This window comes from Neomonachus schauinslandi, chromosome X (assembly GCF_002201575.2).
Source record: "Neomonachus schauinslandi chromosome X, ASM220157v2, whole genome shotgun sequence".
Classification (NCBI taxonomy): Eukaryota; Metazoa; Chordata; class Mammalia; order Carnivora; family Phocidae; genus Neomonachus; species Neomonachus schauinslandi.
Window position 1 is genome coordinate 100,274,771 of NC_058419.1, and position 16,833 is coordinate 100,291,603.

A 16,833-nucleotide genomic window follows, 5' to 3' on the forward strand; every position below is an offset into this window, starting at 1 on the left:
TAAAGTTTTTTTTAAAAGATTTTATTTATTTATTTGAGAGACAGAGAGAGAGAAAATGTAGGAGAGAGAATGCAAGCTGGTACAGCCACTTCAGAAAATAGTATGGAGGCTCCTCAAAAAGTTGAAAATAGAGCTACCCTACAACCCAGCAATTGCACTACTGGGTATTTACCCCAAAGATACAAAAGTAGTGATCCGAAAGGGCACCTGCAACCCAATGTTTACAGCAGCAATGTCCACAATAGCCAAACTATGGAAGGAGCCCAGATGTCCATCAACAGATGAATGGATAAAGAAGAAGTACACACACACACACACACACACACATAATGGAATATTACTCAGCCATCAAAAAATGAAATCTTGCCATTTGCAATGATGTGGATGGAACTAGAGGATATTATGCTAATTGAAATAAGTCAACCAGAAAGACAACTATCATATGATCTTACTCATATGTGGAATTTAAGAAACAAAACAGAGGATCATAGGGGAAGATAGGAAAAAATAAAACTGAATGAAATCAGAGAGGGAGACAAAACATAAGAGACTTTTTTTAATAGATTTTATTTATTTGAGAGAGAATGAGTGAGAGAGAGAGAGCACAAGCTGGGGGAGAGGCAGAGGGAAAGAGAGAAGCAGGCTCCCCACTGAGCAGGAAGCCCGATGAGGGGCCTGATCCCAGGACCCTGGGAGCATGACCTGAGCTGAAGGCAGATGCTTAATGACTGAGCCACCCAGGTGCCCCCCGAGACTCTTAATCATAAGAAACAAACTGAGGATTGCTGGAGGGGAGGGGGTAATTGGGTGATGGACATTAAGGAGGGCACATGATGTAATGAGCACTGGGTGTTCTATAAGACTGATGAATCACTGACCTCTACCTCTGAAACTAATAATGCACTATATGTTACTTAATTGAATTTAAATAAAAATTTAATAAGAAATAAGTATAAAAAAAACAAAAGAAAAATGGACAAAATACTAGAACAAGCACTTCACAAAAGAAAATATCCAAATGGTCAATATGTATGTGAAACAGTGCTTAATTTTATTAGTCATTAGAAAAATGCAAATTAAAACCATAATGTGATACAACTATACATCTACCAGAATGGCTAAAATGAAAACAAAGAATGAAAAAAGCCAGAAATACAAATTACTGGTGAGGAAATAAAACAACCAGAATGTTTGTACATTGTTGGTTAGACTGTCAATAAGAATAACTACTGGAATATTTTGGAAAAAAATATGTGCCATATCAATACGCATATCCTATGACCCAGCAATTCCACTCCTACTTATATTCCCCCAAAGAAAGGCAAATATATATTCACAAAATGACATGTACAAAATTATTCCTAGTGGAAGTATTTACATTAACTCTGAACTAGAAATTTCCCCAATTGTTCATCAATAGTAGAATCAACAATAAGGGGCACCTGGGTGGCTCAGTTGGTTAAGCGACTGCCTTCAGCTCAGGTCATGATCCTGGAGTCCCGGGATCGAGTCCCGCATCGGGCTCCCTGCTCGGCGGGGGGTCTGCTTCTCCCTCTGATCCCCTTCCCTCTCGTGCTCTGTCTCTCATTCTCTCTCTCTCAAATAAATAAATAAAATCTTAAAAAAAAAATCAACAATAAGTTGAAGTATATTAATGGAATATAATAGTATGCAGCAATGAGAATAAATATAGTACATCTATATGTAACAACATACATGAATTTCAGAAACCTAGTGTTTGAGGAGAGAAAACACACAAAAAGAGTGAATACTCTTTTCCGACTTGAAAAAGGTCTGAATTAGTGAAAGCTAACGAATGGTGATAGAAGTAATGATAGTGGTTATCCTAGAAGATGCCAGTAGAAACTGGAAATGGGCACAAGGGTGACTCAGGGATGCTCATTATGTCCTGTTTCCCAATCTGGGTGCTGGTAAATGGGTAAGTTCACTTTGTAAAAAATCATCAAGCTTGACACTTATGATCTGTGCTTTTTTCTGTGTGTATGTTACACTTGATTAAACGTGATTTTTTAAAAAGTAAAATAAATAAATAAATGTATGTATGTATGTATGTATGAATGAATGAATGTGAGGGGTAAACTTTCCCACACCCAATTCCCTTCTGTCTTTGTATATCCTGGCTCCTTTCTTGCAGGAAAGGTCTCCAACCGAATGATAGGAAGATGAAGAGAGAAAGCCTCATGGACGGCGTGGAAGGTAAGTGGGAACTGGAGGAAAGGCAGGGATTTGAACAAGCAGAAGGGAGAAGGAAAGTCAGCTCAGGGAGGGAACCCAGAACCAACAGGGGGAGAACATGGGTATGAAGCAAGGCAAGGGCAGAAGGTTGGAGATGTGGAGGAGAGGAAAATTGGCATTACCGAGTGGATGGCACTGGATTTCCTAATGGATTTGTTCTCTGGATGGATGCTGGGAAGTTTAGACTTGAAGCCATCAGCAAGAAAAAGCCATGGTAGGTGTTTGAACAGAGGAGGAACATTATATGATTCATATTTTAGGAAAAAGCTCTGGAAATAGCATCCAGGAGAAAAAGTAGGCCTAAGAGGAGGCAAAGGGATCTAGTCAACAGATGACTGGGATCTTCCAGCACCTCCAGCTTCTTTGTAGGGGGAGCAAGAGCTCCCAGGGCTTCTGCTGGCGCAACTCTCTCCTGTCGGCAATATGGCAGCCATCAGGTGACTAGGATTGAAGAAGGTCATGCTATATACTCTTTCCAAGGGGATCTGACTATAGCCTTTTTGAAGAAGGAGGAAGAGATCCATGAGTATTTTTTTCCTTTAGAGAAATACAGAAGCAAACAAGAAATAAAGCTTGCAGTAAGGACTATTTTTACCCAATTACACATGCATTACTAAGTGTCACAAATCCCATGAGCTGGAAGGTGTGATTTTCTGAGTCGGCCACTGTGTTGAGATGAGAGGAATTGCTCAGTGTTGATAGCACTGTCGGATGTTGCTAATGCAATTACAGTTTCCCGGGCTGGTCTCAAAAATTAAGGTTCATGTATTCTCTATTTTCCTTTCCATTTTGGAAAGATAATAATAATAAAAATGTACAAACTTGCTTGGTTTGACTTTACACCCGGTTTTCGTGACATTTTTATTGTGTCTTCTACCAAATGGATTGACTTTTTTTTTTTCCAACTTGTCTTTGAAAATGTCATTTACACAGAGAGATTGAATGGACTTAATTTGTTTAGTCTCCCAAAGTGATGCTTCTAAGTGGGCCATGATAATTCAGTAAATACATTGCGTGAAGGGGGATGGTATGAACAACTGAAAGAATTACTCATCATGTGTGGGGAACAAAGATGGATAAAAGGAAGTTAGCTAGCAAATAGGACTGTAATGATAAAATAAAGATGGCCATAGAGCGCTCAGATTCATTGTTCTATTAAAACACAGTGTTACCTTCGAGAATTGCTATGTGTATTTATTGTCGCTGTTGTGGGTGCTATGGAAGTATATGCAGGGGCGGTGCCAAACAACTCATGTAAATTACTCCTCCATGCTTCCTTGAGCATCATGGACAGTTGGACTTAACTGAATTTCTGCTTCAGAGAATTACAAAAGACCATGATAGGATTTAAAATGTTTCCCATTTCCTGTTCTTTACCAGTGTTTCTATTCTAACATAGCCTCTGCATTTGGGTCTTAAACTGCCTAATTCATTATAATTATCTGTGTTGCAACTGCCGATAACCATAAAGTCAGCAAGTTTTGGAATACTTTGTAAAGATATGTAAATGATCAGAGAAGTAACTGTTTTAAGTGGCATTCTTAGGCATGTAAAATTCATGAATAATCTGAGAAGCTATAAGCATGCACCACGTATTTGGCATCGACAACATGCTCTCATGTACAATATCTCATGGAAACCTGTCAGTCACTGACATTTGAGTCAAGCCTTTAGTGTAGCATGGTCAAAGTGACTAAGTTAAAAATGGCAACTGAAAAATGTGAACTCCTTTTTCCCCGCCCCATGTCATCTTGAAGTACCAATGTTCCATGGAATGGAGATTGAAAACTTGGGAGAGAGAAATCTGAGGATAAGGACTTGTTCAGATTTTAACAAAAATCAACCAGTTACCCTAAGTAATATTTTCCAATTATGCACTGCACGGGGAGGTGAGGCTGGATGGAGTTCAGAGTCAGACTTCCCAGGCTCAGATCTACTTGCTAGCTTCCCCTGGACAAATTAATAAACCCCTCTGTGCCTCAGTATCCTTATCTATAAAATGAGAGTAATAACTGTCTTACCTCATAGGGCTGTTGTATATGTAAAATACTTCACATGCAGACAGCAAAGTAAAAACTCAGTAAAGGTTAAAGAAGAATGATAAATAAGAACTTGACACCGAGCATTCTATCCTTTGCATAAACATGACACATGGAATATCGTAACCTCAAGTAGTTCTAATTATATTGCATGGACACCTCTGGTTTCTACATAATAATAAGAATTTCATTATCCATAGTTTAACTTAAAGCCCTCTATAGTCTTACTGAAAATAAATTAATCTATGCAAGTTCTTGACATACACATAAAAACTAGCTTATTGGCTCTTGCTAGAGAATTTTATGGACTGCAGTGGAGCTTTCTCAAACCAGCAACAGCACCCATGCTCCCAAGGCAAATGAGCCTCTTCAGTGATATCATACTGTCCAGATCTCTATGGTGAGAATAGGTCCAGAGTACTGCATCCAGCTACAGAGGCTCAGTTTCATAGAGGCCACTGATAAATGGAGCAATCTGAGAATGTCGAAGGGCATGAAAATCCATGTTATATGAGAAACCATTCAAGGGACAGGAAATGTAGCCTGTCGAAAAGAATAACCTAGAAACTGTTCAGAAATTTCCAAGAGCTGTCTCAAATAAGAAGAATTGGACTTGTTCGGGAAGTCACTAGAAGTAGCAGGTAAACATTATGGGTCATTTTACATAAAACAAGACATCTGGCCATGAAATAGGTTGCTTCTCAAAAGAGCAAGTACCCACTACTAAAAAGTACGTATGCAAAATTTGTACAACCCACTTAAATAAATGATAAAGGTAAGATTCCATCTCTGTATGGGAAACTGGAATGACAGTTTCTGGACCCGAGAATCTAAGATCTCTTTTAATTCTGGTTGAATTCTAGTTTCATGTTAATCTTGCAAGTAAGTTTCCATATGCTTTCCCTTCCCCTACAGCCTTCTTGGGGTACACGCTACCGCCAAGAGATGGAGATGCTGTTGGCATCCTCTATGCCACCATTACCAAGATGTATTTACCAAAGGTTAATTAGAACCTCTTGGAGAATCTGATAAGGTTTTCATCTTCTAATGCTTAAGTTCACATTTTCTAACATTTTATTTTAGAGCTATGCTTAACTGGAAAAGAGGTGCCATTTTACGGAAACGAACCGTTCCGTGAGGACTAAAAATCCCCCGAGTAGGAGACATTTACAGTCTGTTTACATCATTTTATCTCATTTGATCCCTTAGCAGGGCCGGTAATATCATTTTTTCCATTCCACAGATGAGCTTCTGAGGACTAAGTGGCAGAGCTGAGACATGAGCACAGACCTTGGGACTCCAATTCCAGTGCTCCTTCTATTTGCCCCCCTCACTCACTGCTTCAAACTGTTTAGTTCATGTGCATTGGAAGACCAAAAGCAGAGATGGAAAAAAAAAAAAAAGCCTCTCCAATTAAACTCAGTAATGAAGGAAAAAAGAAACCAAGTAAATGCTCTGCCAGAAGGAAACCTCATAAGAAAATATGGATCTGGAAATTCAATTAGAGAAAATTGTGGAGAGATTTTGAGAATAAAACACATAGGGATTAATTAAGGAAATAAAATTAGTTAACTAAAAAGGGTCAAGGTTTAGAATCAGTGTATTCTTGGAGTTGGAAGAAAGACCTGTCTGGGATCTGAGGAACTAAGAGGGAGTGGAGATTTAGGGAACGATGCAGATAAAGTGAATGAACGTGGTGAACAAGAGCAAGAATCATCAAGAACAACATAAAAATAAGCTGAAGCAGCAAACAGAACAGTAAGACTAGCAAGACAGGCATGAGGAGAGGTAAATAAAAGAACACCCCTAAATGGAAAATCACTATTAAACACAAATAAAATGACAGACACAAAAAGGCGGGCATGGAAGCCGGAAACTGAATTAAGAACAATAGATTTGTGTTTGCACGGTGTTTTCCACAGGGGTGAAATTCTATTTTCCTTTCTTTGGGTGGATTTTCTTCCCGCTATCCCTCCCTCTGAGCTCTCCAAAAGGGAAATGCAGAGGGTGTGAAGGGGATGGAAAGTCAAGCTGCATATTTTTAATGTGTTTCCAAATGCCACTGAGAAAGCTCCCGCAGCCTAGTTGTATTGTGTTATTCAAAATTGACATATTGAAAAAGAACTTTTAGACCCTTGATTTAAAAAAAGTACCCTATAACTAAAATGCAGTATTATCATATATATTAGAATGAGCAGAACAGCGCTTTTGTACCCGCCTCAGCGTATCATCCAAACACACACCAGCTGCCACAAAGATATTTTGAAGCTCTGAATCAGGCAACTTGATCTGCCCTTGGCTACCCCATAAAATACATGCTCTAGAAGCAGCTTGTCCCCAGGGAGCAATGTCCTCAAAGAATGTCCAGAACAAAGGCACTTCTCTCACATCAGAAATTTTCTCCCCTGAGAAAGGGTGAGTGTAGATATAAAATGGACAAAGGAGGGAAAAAGGAGTGAAAAGGAATATGAAAGCAGCTATTACATGACTCAAAAATGTTACCACCGAGCGGTGCCTGGGTGGCTTAGATGGTTGAGCATCTGACTCTTGATCAGCTAGGGTCTTGATCTCAGGCCTCACATTGGGCGCCACACTGGGCATGGAGCCTACTTAAAAAAAAGTTACCACCTATGTAGCCTTGAGCAACTTCCTCATACTCTCTAATCCTCAGTTTTCTTATCTGTTAAATGGGGATAAGGAGAGTATTTATCTTAGAGTTGTGGTAAGAATCCAATACCATAACCTATGCAAAGCATTTACCCAATGCCTAGCATTGTGTATACTAAGTGCTCAATAAACGTAGATAATATGATTATTACCATTCTTCTGCTTCTACTTTTGTCTTCCTGCTTTCTTTACTTTATTCAACCAATGTTTGTTGAATACCTAGTATATGCCAGGCCCTGTACTGGGTACTGGGGATGTGAATCCGTGTAAGTCAGACATCTCTCTGCCCTTGTAGACTTTACTGTAGAGTAGAAAAGACATCATGTGAAATTTAATTATAAATTAATTGTTCAATTACATCCGTCATAAATACTATGAAAGAGAAGTCCAGGATGCCAGGAGAGAGTATAATGGGGACTTGATGTAATCTAGGGCTTCTTTTAGAAAGTAAGTTTTGAGCTAAGTTCTGAAGGTTGAATAAAAATTAACCTTTCCAGGGCACCTGGGTAGCTCATTCGGTTAAACCTCTGACTCTTGATCTCTCCTCAGATTTGGATCTCGGGGTCGTGAGTTCAAGCCCCACGTTGGGCTTCACACTGGGTGTGGAGCCTACTTTAAAAAAAAATTAACCGGGCACCTGGGTGGCTCAGTTGGTTAAGCGACTGCCTTCAGCTCAGGTCATGATCCTGGAGTCCCGGGATCAAGTCCCGCATCAGGCTCCCTGCTCGGCAGGGAGTCTGCTTCTCCCTCTGACCCTCCTCCCTCTCATGCTCTCTGTCTCTCGTTCTCTCTCTCTCAAATAAATAAATAAAATCTTTAAAAAAAAATAAAAAATAAAAAATAAATTAACCTTTCATAACATGCAGGGGCAAAGTTTGAGGTAGAGAGAAAGATGGAAGAGCACCGTAAATAGAGGGAACAGCATATATGAGGGCTCAGAAGCAGGAGTTATAGAAAGCAAATAATTGATAGTTTTTGTTGCTTTCTCCACCCATGACCTTATTTTACTATAACCAAACTAACCTAGCTGGCAACCCAGACGACAAAAGATAATTCTCAGTCATTTACTTCTTGCTGGAAAGAATAGTCAGAACAAACCAGAAGGAAGCTTTGGCTTGCCCATCCTATATCCCAAAGTCTAATTTTGTCAGAGGGAAAGAAGTGATAAAAGTCCGTTCCATGTCCACAATAGCCAAACTATGGAAAGAGCCTAGATGTCCATCAACAGATGAATGGATAAAGAAGATGTGGGATATATATATATATTTATACACACACACACACACACACATACAATGGAGTATTATGCAACCATCAAAAAATATGAAATCTTGCCATTTGCAATGACATGGATGGAACTAGAGGGTATTATTCTAAGCGAAATAAGTCAATCAGAGAAAGGTAAGTATCATATGATCTCACTGATATGAAGAATTTGAGAAACAAGACAGAGGATCATAGGGGAAGAGAGGGGGGAAAATGAAACAAGATGAAACCAGAGAGGGAGACAAACCATAAGGGACTCTTAATCTCAGGAAACAAACTGAGGGTTGCTGGAGTGGTGGGGGGTGGGAGGGATGGGGTGGCTGGGTGATAGACATTGGGGAGGGTATGTGCTATGTTGAGCTCTGTGAATTGTGTAAAACTGATGAATCACAGACCTGTACCCCTGAAACAAATAATACGTTATATGTTAATTTTAAAAAACTCCATTCCAGAACCCAAAGTTTGAATCTACTCTGTGGGTTAAAATATACAGTGGGGTTTATAATTCAATTTTACATGTAGTTCTGTATCACGTCTCAAAGTGCATAGATGAGAAGCATATAAATGAAAGTGTTACACTGACTACTGAAATGTCTTTCATGCCAAAGAGAACCAAGATAATAAATGGGGCTGTGCGCCAAGCCCGCCTTGTACTGTTAGAGTTAATGCTGCTAGCATGTTTATATTATAGACTTCATCTTTAAGGCTCTAAGATTTGGTCATAAAATCTCTTCCCAGCCGAAATGTGCCATATAAATAAGCTCTCTGCTTAAGGGTTGAATTGCTCCGTTGCTCTTTTAAAGCTGTCCTTTCACTAGATTCAGTTCAGGGTGACTTTTTAACACGGCTCAACACCACCGCCCACGATTAAGTCTTCATGCTTAGGGAAAGGCACTACAAGTCACCTTATCACTGCTACCTAGAACTTGAGAGTGGGCAGAAAATTAGACATTTCTGTAGTGTGCCCAGAAAAACAGACATTTGTATAATGAAAAGGTTATCTTGTGATCAGAGGATAATTTCAACACTCAATTCCTTTTTAAAAATGTATTCCCACTCAATGTTCCATAGGATGCTAAAGCTCTCATGATAACACGACACGCACCCGGCTCCAGAAAGAGAAAACACGGCCCAGTAACCGTCTGAAGAAAAATTCAGTATCGTTCATAAATCTCTTCAAAATCCAGTTTTTCTCCAATGAATTAATTCATGAAAACCAATATTCCTGAGGATTTTTTTCTCTCGTTTTACTGATTGAATTGGCTGTTGATGGTGACTGCAATTTCATTGTTGCTAATTTTTTTAGCTTTTAATTTAATTTTTATTTTTTTAATTTAATTTTATTATCTTATGTTAGTCACCATACAATACAGCATTAATTTCTGATGTAGTAAAATAATTATAGATTCACAAGATGCTGCAAAAATAGTACAATGCAACATAGCCATCACTGGGCCTCCCCTAGTGGTGACACCTTACGTAGCTATCATGTAGCGTCAAAACCAGGCAGTGAACTGGCAGAAGTTACAAGAGCACAGATCTTACTCTGATTTCACCAGTATTTGAAGGCACTCATTTTTGTATGTCTGTGTATGAGTCCATGGCATTGTGTCACATGTGTGAATTTGTGACATCACCACCACAAAGGAACTCCCTTGCGCTGCATCATTTATAGTCATACCTCCTTCCTCCCCTCCCCTTCCCTCACCCTTGGAAACCACCTCTCTGTTCTCCATCTCTATGATTTTGTCATTGCAAATGGTACATAACAGGGACGCCTGGGTGGCTCAGTCTGTTAAGTGTCTGCCTTCGGCTCAGGTCATGATCCCTGGGTCCTGAGATCGAGTTCCGCATTGGGCTCCCTGCTCAGCACGGAGCCTGCTTCTCCCCTTCCCTCTGCTGCTCCCCCTGCTTGTGCACTCGCTCTCTGTGTGACAAATAAATCTTTTTTAAAATTTTTAAAAATTAAAAAAAAACAACAAATGCTACATAACCTCAAGAATGTTACATAAATGGAACCATCAAGTATAAGACTTTGTGAAACTAGCTTTCTTCACTCGGTGCTCTGATCTGAATGTTGTGGCCCACCTCCACCACATTCTTATGTTGAAATCCTAGCCCCCAAAGATGATGGTGTTAGGAAGTGTTTGAGAGGTGCTTAGATCATGCAGGTGGAGCCCTTGTGAATGGAATTAGTACTTTTATAAAAGAGATCCCATTGAGGTCCCTTGCTCCTTCCTTCATGAGAAGACAGAGCAAGAAGGTGCAGGCAATCAACCAGGAAAGGGATCTTCACCGGAATGAGACCATGCTGGCACCTTGATCTTGGACTTCCCAGTTTCCCAAACTGTGGTAAGTAAGCTTCTATTGTTTATAAGCTACTTAGTCTGTGGTATTGTGTTATAGGAGCCCAAAGGGATTAAGACACTCGACAGAACGCCCTTAAAATCCACCCAAGTTGTTGTGTGTATCAATGGTTTATTCGTTTTTATTGCTGACTAGTATTCCATTGGATTGAGTGTACCATAATGTGTTCAACCATTCACTTGATGAAGGACATTTGGGTTGTTTCCAGTTTGGGGCTACTACAAATAAAGCTTCCAAGAATATTCATGTATATGTTTTCATGTAAATATAAGTTTTCATTTCTCTAAGATAAATACCCAGTTGTATGAGAAGTATAGGTTTAATTTAAGAAACCGCCATACTCCTTTCTAGATGATTGTATGATTTTACATTTCCACCAGCAATTATGAAAGAGTCCATATCTCTGCATTCTTGCCAGAATTTGGTATGATGAGTCACTTTCATTTTAGCCATTCTAATGTAGTGGTATCTTCTCATGATTTCATTTGCATTTCCCTAATGGCTAGCGATGCTGAATAATTTTCATGTATTTATTTGCCATCCATTTGTCTTCTGTGGTGAAACTTCTGTTCAAGTCTTCTGTCCATTTTCTGATTGGATTATTTCTTTTTTTTTTTTTAAGGAAGAGAGAGAAAGTGCGTGCACACGCAAGCAGGGGAAGGGAGGGGTAGAGGGCAAGGGAGAGAGAGAATCTTAAACAGACTCCATGCCCAGTGTGGAGCCCAATGCAGGGCTTGATCCCGTGACCCTGAGATCATGACCTGAGCCAAAATCAAGAGTCCAATGCTTAACTGACTGAGTGCCCCAGGTGCCCCTGGAATGTTCTTCTTACTGTTGAATTTAGAAAGTTCTTTATATATTCTGGCTATGAGTCTTTTTTTGCACATGTACTTTCTAAATATTCTCTCCCAGTCAGTGGCTTGTCTTTTCCTTCTCATAGCAGGAGCTTTTGCAAAGCAAAAGTTTTTCATTCGATCAAGTCCAATGTGTCCATGTTTTTCTTTTGTAGGTCCTGCTTTTGGTATCATATAGGGATTGAAATGCTGCCATTAGTGATAATAAATACCATGTATTGAGCACTTACCAGGAGCTGGGAACTGTGTTAAGCCCCTTATAAGCACCATCTCATTTCATCTTTACCTTAGCCCTGTGAAGTCCGTGCAACTAGCTGCATCTTGACAAATGAGGTGACTGGATCTTAGCTAGGTCACTCACTTGCTGAAATTCACACAGTGAGTAAGTAGTCAAGACCGGCTTCAAACTCAGGTACATCTGACTCCAAAGTACACTGTATAATGGAATTAGGACAAAAGATTGGGGAATGTTAATTGAGATAGGATTTCCTCAGGACTTGGTGTGGGATTACAGGAGGTGGGGAAGACTGGACTTAACCCATCCAGCAAAAAAGTGCAAAGAAGGAGCGGCTCCTAGCAAGCACCAGTAACAAAGGGCAAGTCAGCACTGACCTGGGACAGAAACCACCAGTGATATCCTAAGTTTGATCTGGCATTTTAGCATATGAGAAGGAACACATTTGTCCTTTCCACCTACATAAGTTTTGCCTCCCAGCAGATACAAGAACATGGTCTTGCCCAGCATGAATGAGGAGAATGGACTGCCTTTCCCCTCCATCTTGAACTTGGTGTGAACTGATGACCGTGAAGGAGTTCCCTGTAAGAGGCTTCTCTGGAAGTTGTTTGCATATTTTGGTTATAAGGTTGAGTGAGGAGTTAGTATCGGGGATGGGGGGAGGCAGTGAGGATAACCCAGATACGGCACTGCTGCTGAACTGAGTAATTTCAAAGTGACTTGGCTCGAAGCCAATCAACTGCGGCATTTGTATTCGTTTTACTGAGGTGGGGAGGGAGCTCTTACAGTATCAGCTCAGAGATGTGAAATTAGCTGCCCTATGCTCACCCTCAATGACCTGAGTAGGCAGCTGGCTGACAAGGTAAGATGATCTTGATAGAGCAGTGGTTCTCAAAGTGCAGTCCTGGGACTGGCAGCATTAGCCTCACATGGGAGCTCATTGGAAATGCAAGTTCTCAGACCCCACCCCAAACCTATTGACTCCAAAAGTCTGGGGACAGCCCCAGCTATGTGTGTGTTTAAAAGTCTTCCAGGTGATTCTGATACAAGATAAAGTTTGAGAACCCCTGTAACAGAAGGAGATTTATAGTGTGCATCAGAACTAGTTTCAACTGCATATAAAATGTAAAACTTGGGGCGCCTGCGTGGCTCAGTTGACTAGGTGTCCAACTCTTGGTTTTGGCTCAGGTCATGATCTCATGGGTCATGAGACCAAGCCCCACATTGGGCTCTGCGCTAAGTGTGGACCCTGCTTGAGATTCTCTCTCTCACTCCTTCTCCCTCTGCCCCTCCTGGCTTGCACTTTCTCCCTCTCTAAAAAACAAACAAAACAAAACCAAAAAACCCGTAAAACTCAAAATATTAGTGGCAAAAGACACCAGATTTATTCTTTTATGTACAAGGCTGAAGGCACTCCATCCAGGGCTGGTGTGGCGGTACCACAAAGTTATCAGAAACCTAAGCTCGGTCTTTCTGTTTTGCCATCCTCAGCACTGCTTTTTATCCTCAAGGCTGCTTCACAGTCCAAGATGACCAGTCAAACTCCAGCTCTCACATCTCACATTCAAAGGAGCAGGAGGGAACGAGAGAAAAAAGACAAAAGGAGATCCCTCTCCAGTGAGTCTGTGACCTTTAAGTAGAAATCCCATGTGACATTTCTGTTTACAATTCATCGTCCAGAATTTAGTTACATGGCCACAACTGTCTGCAAAGGAGGCTGGGAAATGTGGTCTTGCACTGGATTCAGCGCAGTCTTTGAACACCTTGAATGCAAGGAGGGTTCTGTTCTTTTTTCTTTTTTTTTAAAGATTTATTTATTTATTTATTTATTTGACAGAGAGAGAGATAGTGAGAGCGGGAACACAAGCAGGGGAAGTGGGAGAGGGAGAAGCAGGCTTCCTGCCGAGCAGGGAGCCCGACCCGGGCCTCGATCCCAGGACTCTGGGATCATGATCCGAGCCGAAGGCAGACGCCTAACGACTGAGCCACCCAGGCGCCCCAAGGAGGGTTCTGTTCTAAGGAAGAAGGGAGAAGTGATGTCAGGTGACACCTAGAAACCTCTGCCACAAACCCCTAAGATATCCTAGAAACTTGGAAAACATCTTGGAATCAGCCAATTCTTTATATTTCTACACGAATCTCTTCAAGGCAGTAAGAATTTTGGCCTTTTGATATGAAGTCCCTGGTCATAGACAATAAATATTAGGATTTTCAAATATGTTGAATGAAGAGAGCTTGTTGGTAATGTGTTGTCACACCACTTACCTTTCACAAGATGCCAGCCCAGGGTTCTAATAAAGTTTCAGGACAAATGTCCTTAACTTGATCATCATAGAAGCAAGTGGCTGGCTTCCCCCAAAGAGAAGTTCTTCAAATGGGCTTTCCTGAACTATTTTTTTACCAAAGAAAATCCCAGCCCTCACTCAGAAAAATATACAATGACTTGGCTTTATTGGTTCCCAGCCCCAAGTTCTGCACAGAACATGGCCCCTAAGCTTTGCTTTCCCCAGAATGGGGAGTGGAAAGTGGAGGTCCAGCCAAAACAGGTGAGGGACATCAAGAAATCAGTGACCAGCAACATCTCAGAAGTGCTCAAACTTCCGGTATTTCTTCAAACTTGTTAAAAATGCAAATTCCCAAGCCCGAAGCCAAAAGATTCTAATGCTACAGAACAGAAATAGGATCCATGAATCTGCGGGTTTATTTCAAGTACCCCAGCTGATTCAGATGGACCTTTGACAAGCTCTCAGTATCGAACAAGTCCCCAAACGCACATGATGCCACAGCAGGCAACATACGGAACAAATTCATCCAAAAGCTGACGCTTGCATCTTCCCCAACATACAGCAAAGTTAAAACAGCTGCTTGATTTGGTGAAAAAGATCAAATCAGCTGTTTGACAGTGGCGTCGGGTAACTTTAGTCAGAGCGGGCAAGTCGGGCGGTTCTCCATGCCGTGAGCCCCCCCATTAAGGGATGTCACCTTGGCCACGGCAAGGACCCTGCTGCCAGTCCGGTCAGAGACAAGGGCTGCCCCCAATGCCAACAGGGGTCCTTTGGTAACCTGGGCCCTGTTGCGGTCCGTCTTGGATGACAGTGAAGTTTCCTTCCAGCTCTAACGGCTTCTGATTGTATTCTGCAGTCTTCAAAGTACATGGTGCTGTATCCTGGGGACCTTGCAAACCAGGAGCAACAGCAAGAGGGGAAGTGTGGATGTCCAAAAGGAATCATGGCGAGGAGGGGAAGAGAGAGAAGGGGGAAGAAAGGGCACACTGGGCACAAAGCTGCTAACTCCTCAAAACAAGGGCATGCACCCCACAAGCATGCACATGGGCGCAAGCCCTCACTGTTCTGCGGCTACCAGCTGCCTAGATCAGCGGCCGTTCGGCCCAGCCTTGCAGGCACGAGGCAGAAGAGTGTGTGCCCCAGTCTAGCCAAGACTCGGAGGCTTGCTTTGTGGTACAGCAGCTCGCAACCACGCTCTCACTGCAGCGAGAATGACAGAGGAGGGGGAAACACCCCACCCTACTACTGCCTGTGCTGGTTAATGCAGGAGACGTGCCCCATCTACTGGTCTACAGCCGCAGAGAGATGCAAAGGCCAGAAAACAGAGTAAAGGCACACATTTTAATAATGGATTCTGGCTCTTTGGGTAAGAAAATAAAAAGGGGGGGGGTGTCTTTTCTTTTTCCAAAACAAGAAAGAAGGGACAAAGAAAGAAAACCATGAAATTTCCAAAGACAGAAGCTATGAAGGAAAAGGAGACACATCGGACGGAGACACAATGGGAGAAGCAGCATTAAAAATAGGAAAGAAGGGGCGCCTGGGTGGCTCAGTTGGTTAAGCGACTGCCTTCGGCTCAGGTCATGATCCTGGAGTCCCGGGATCGAGTCCCGCATCGGGCTCCCTGCTCGGCAGGGAGTCTGCTTCTCCCTCTGACCCTATCCCCTCTCATGCTCTCTTTCTCTCTCTCAAATAAATAAATAAAATCTTTAAAAAAAAAAAATAGGAAAGAAAGTGCCAAATTGAAGAAAAAAAACAAAACTTGAAGAAACCAGATATTTGGTCGTCATTGTAGCACAGAGACTTCAAGAAAATCTCTCACATTATTTGGAAATAACATACGACGTGCCATGTTTTAGATCCTTCACTGAAATGAAAAGAAAATATTCTGGAGGATTCTATCCACATGGACACAATCGACTTGGATAAGGCTCAGTCTTAACATAGAATCATTATACATTTTGTCATTGTCTGGGGACACACAGATGATTGTGCTGACACTGGAAGTTCACAGCAATTTGGAAAAGACTGGAGGGGTTGAGGCATGACCAGCCCTTCTGTGCCTCTTGCGTATATCGTTGGTCTCTCATGACAACAGCTGTTGCCTACCGTGCCTGTCACTCTTTCCGGTCATGATTCTTAGGCTTCTGAAGAATCTGATACCTCTCCACCCCTCCCCCACCCCACCAACAGAGCTATCTGCTTTCTGAGGTGCCAATGAATATTTGACCATCATATCTCACTTATGGGCATTGACAGTTCCACTCCGCAAAGCATTCTAAAAACAGTTTTTCCACTTCACGTAGACTTCCCTTATCAATGGGTCCTACCGCCTGTCAGGATGAAGAGACCAGAAAAATAGCCCTTACTGAGCATCTACTGGGCACCAGGCTCACTGTTTCATAGGGTATTCATTACATCTTCACCCCAGCCATCTGGGGGTCGTTCTTATTATCCCTATTTTGCAGATGTCAAGACAAAGTCTCAGAGAAATTCAATAATTGTCCCAGTGCTATTAACTCGTGGATCTGGAAAGCTGACCAAAGGAATTGTAAGTGCGGGCTCTCCACCACAGCATAAAAATGTACCAGCTAGGAACACCGGGTATCATAACATAAGCCGGTGTTGCTCCAGGTACGAGCTTCATCAGAGCCTCCTGGAGTTACCTATTGAAAACATAGCTCCCTGGCTGTCAGCAGATTTGACTAAATCAGAACCTCAGGTGGAGCCCTGGAATCTGAATTTTATTTTTTTTAAAGATTTTATTTAGGGCGCCTGGGTGGCTCAGTTGGTTAAGCGACTCCCTCGGCTCAGGTCATGATCCTGGAGTCCTGGGATCGAGTCCCGCATCGGGCTCCCTGCTCGGC

General features: G+C 41.8%; 1 pseudogene; it reads left to right on the plus strand.

Moving 5' to 3' along the window:
- Positions 1 to 1,853: 1,853 nt before the first annotated feature.
- The window catches only part of LOC110569859, a 26,274-nt pseudogene continuing 11,294 nt past the window's right edge, over positions 1,854 to 16,833 (plus strand).